Source organism: Oncorhynchus keta, chromosome 17 (genome assembly GCF_023373465.1).
Source record: "Oncorhynchus keta strain PuntledgeMale-10-30-2019 chromosome 17, Oket_V2, whole genome shotgun sequence".
In the NCBI taxonomy this organism is placed as follows: domain Eukaryota; kingdom Metazoa; phylum Chordata; class Actinopteri; order Salmoniformes; family Salmonidae; genus Oncorhynchus; species Oncorhynchus keta.
The window spans coordinates 58,782,082-58,785,488 of record NC_068437.1 but is presented as its reverse complement, the minus strand read 5'-3'; the positions used below and the strand labels follow the sequence as shown (position 1 = coordinate 58,785,488).

Here is a 3,407-nt window from a genome sequence, read left to right as displayed (position 1 = left end):
GCCCCTCCGCCTCCGAAGCTAGGCTACTGTAGTTTACTGATGTTCAAGGCCTAATTCAGAAATTAGGGAGAGAGATTTTTCATTAGAGAAGAATGGATTCACTTTTCCAATGCTAGTTAAGAATAGAATAATCCAAGTTTCACATTGGATTTATTAACTACAAAAAGGCAAAGCCCCCCCACAGACTGTACAATTTTAGCCATCTTATGCCACGAAAAATGTTTAAGTCTTGGACAAATTCCTAGGTTGTAAACGATTGTCGGACGTCTTGGCTGGTTCAGTGAGACAGGGTCTAGGTCTGCTGGTTCAGTACCACTACGTCTTAGCTCCTCGTTTAGTGTGACAGGGTCTAGGTCTGCTGATTCAGTACCACAAGGTCTTGGCTGGTTCAGTGTGACAGGGTCTAGGTCTGCTGATTCAGTACCACTACGTCTTGGCTGGTTCAGTGAGACAGGGTCTAGGTCTGCTGATTCAGTACCACTACGTCTTGGCTGGTTCAATGAGACAGGGTCTGGGTCTGCTGATTCAGTACCACTACGTCTTGGCTCCTCGTTTAGTGTGACAGGGTCTGGGTCTGCTGATTCAGTACCACTACGTCTTGGCTGGTTCAGTGAGACAGGGTCTAGGTCTGCTGGTTCAGTACCACTACGTCTTGGCTCCTCGTTTAGTGTGACAGGGTCTAGGTCTGCTGATTCAGTACCACTACGTCTTGGCTGGTTCAGTGAGACAGGGTCTAGGTCTGCTGGTTCAGTACCACTACGTCTTGGCTGGTTCAGTGAGACAGGGTCTAGGTCTGCTGGTTCAGTACCACTACGTCTTGGCTGGTTCAGTGAGACAGGGTCCATGTCTGCTGGTTCAGTACCACTACGTCTTGGCTGGTTCAGTGAGACAGGGTCTAGGTCTGCTGATTCAGTACCACTACGTCTTAGCTCCTCGTTTAGTGTGACAGGGTCTAGGTCTGCTGATTCAGTACCACTACGTCTTGGCTGGTTCAGTGAGACAGGGTCCATGTCTGCTGGTTCAGTACCACTACATCTTGGCTGGTTCAGTGAGACAGGGTCTAGGTCTGCTGGTTCAGTACCACTACGTCTTGGCTCCTCGTTTAGTGTGACAGGGTCTAGGTCTGCTGATTCAGTACCACTACGTCTTGGCTGGTTCAGTGAGACAGGGTCTAGGTCTGCTGGTTCAGTACCACTACGTCTTGGCTGGTTCAGTGAGACAGGGTCTAGGTCTGCTGGTTCAGTACCACTACGTCTTGGCTGGTTCAGTGAGACAGGGTCCATGTCTGCTGATTCAGTACCACTACGTCTTGGCTCCTCGTTTAGTGTGACAGGGTCTGGGTCTGCTGGTTCAGTACCACTACGTCTTGGCTGGTTCAGTGAGACAGGGTCCATGTCTGCTGGTTCAGTACCACTACGTCTTGGCTGGTTCAGTGAGACAGGGTCTAGGTCTGCTGATTCAGTACCACTACGTCTTAGCTCCTCGTTTAGTGTGACAGGGTCTAGGTCTGCTGATTCAGTACCACTACGTCTTGGCTGGTTCAGTGAGACAGGGTCCATGTCTGCTGGTTCAGTACCACTACATCTTGGCTGGTTCAGTGAGACAGGGTCTAGGTCTGCTGGTTCAGTACCACTACGTCTTGGCTCCTCGTTTAGTGTGACAGGGTCTAGGTCTGCTGATTCAGTACCACTACGTCTTGGCTGGTTCAGTGAGACAGGGTCCATGTCTGCTGGTTCAGTACCACTACGTCTTGGCTGGTTCAGTGAGACAGGGTCTAGGTCTGCTGGTTCAGTACCACTACGTCTTGGCTGGTTCAGTGAGACAGGGTCTAGGTCTGCTGGTTCAGTACCACTACGTCTTGGTTGGTTCAGTGAGACAGGGTCTAGGTCTGCTGATTCAGTACCACTACGTCTTGGCTGGTTCAGTGTGACAGGGTCTGGGTCTGCTGATTCAGTACCACAAGGTCTTGGCTGGTTCAGTGAGACAAGGTCTAGGTCTGCTGATTCAGTACCACTACTTGCGGTCGTAGGCTCAGACAAAGTTATGGCAGTGTCAGATTGGTTTTAGCCTTTATCATGAATTTTGGCTGGTGTTTGCGAGCCGATCCCGGTGACTGACAAATAGGAACACGGCCGGCACTGAGTACGCACAGAATTAAAACGCTTACATCCTTTGCCAGAACGATTTCCAGAACGAATTCCCTAATAATCTTGTTTCCTGATAGGATTTTGATAAATGCACAAAATCACCAATCCCCCCCCCCAAAACAAAATCTACCACATCGACCACGTTATTTCAGGGAAGCCTATTTGATTCTGAGTTTTGACATATAAAGTTTGTATGTGAAAACTATTTTCAGTTTTTCCAAACTCAATGAACTCTCTCATAAGGATAGAGATGGGCTTGCATTGCTGGTGCTGTCATAAGGGCAGATCAAACACAACGCTGCAGTTGACGTAGACTATGTCAAGTCGATCGCAGAATGTGACGACAAAACTGAAGCAAATCTTGCCATCTGGCCAGGTTGATGTCAAGATTTTAATTTGGTAACATCGCACAATGTGACGTGATGATCTCACAATGTGACGTGATGATCTCACAATGTGACGTGATGATCTCACAATGTGACGTGATGATCTCACAATGTGACGTGATGACCTCACAATGTGACGTGATGATCTCACAATGTGACGTGATGATCTCACAATGTGACGTGATGATCGCAAAAGACTGAATCCGACATACAGTCAGCAAAGGCCTTAAGACGTTTTATTTATTTATTTATATTTGAATTATTGTGCCGCTGTTAACACACAAGCTTGTTAGCTAGTTTAGAATGAAACAATTGGACAATAATTTTGGTTCCAACCCCTGCCTAAAACCATACACTAAGTTAACAATACCTGAATTTGGGAAAGGGAAAATGTGTCAGCTACATAAAACCTTTCTACTAAGAGTCTCTTGCTATAGAATAAGCTGATCTCAAGTGTGCATAATAAAAAAAGAAGCTTTTGAAAGAAAACAATGTTTTTCTTACGTGTGATAGTTAGCTTCTCGTGTATCTCATGCAACACATGCAAATGAAACCACAGTTTAGTTTCTGTTGACAACAAAATATCATCGCTAGTATCAAAAAAGAATCGTCACCATTTCCTCGTTCTAGAATCTTCAGCATTCTAGATCTCTATTCATTCCATATTTTGGGGGGATCTGAACTGCCACTCTCAGAGTTTATAAAGTCTCTGTCAAGTCTCATATTTTACAACTGATCAACTTCGCAACAAAGAAATACTTCACGGGAAATACTCAACAACAGGACTGTGGGACTCCCAAAATGGCACCCTATTACCTATAAAGTGCACGACATTGGACCAGGGTCTTTAGAGCTCTGATCAAAAGTGATGCAC

The 3,407-nt window shown here is 46.1% G+C and overlaps 1 long non-coding RNA gene across 4 annotated transcripts; it reads left to right on the top strand.

Annotated features, from left to right (window-relative positions):
• LOC127908500 (uncharacterized) lies at positions 1–3,401 on the top strand. 4 transcript variants are annotated; one of them, XR_008067486.1, is made up of 4 exons: positions 553–1,229; positions 1,671–1,832; positions 1,887–1,934; positions 1,989–3,401. It is a non-coding gene; the product is annotated as an uncharacterized LOC127908500 (long non-coding RNA). The 4 variants fall into 4 exon arrangements; XR_008067483.1 differs by adding an exon at positions 1–296 and having other exon boundaries at positions 627–1,283; positions 1,779–3,401; XR_008067485.1 differs by having other exon boundaries at positions 553–791; positions 957–1,283; positions 1,779–3,401.
• The last annotated feature ends 6 nt before the right edge of the window (positions 3,402–3,407 follow it).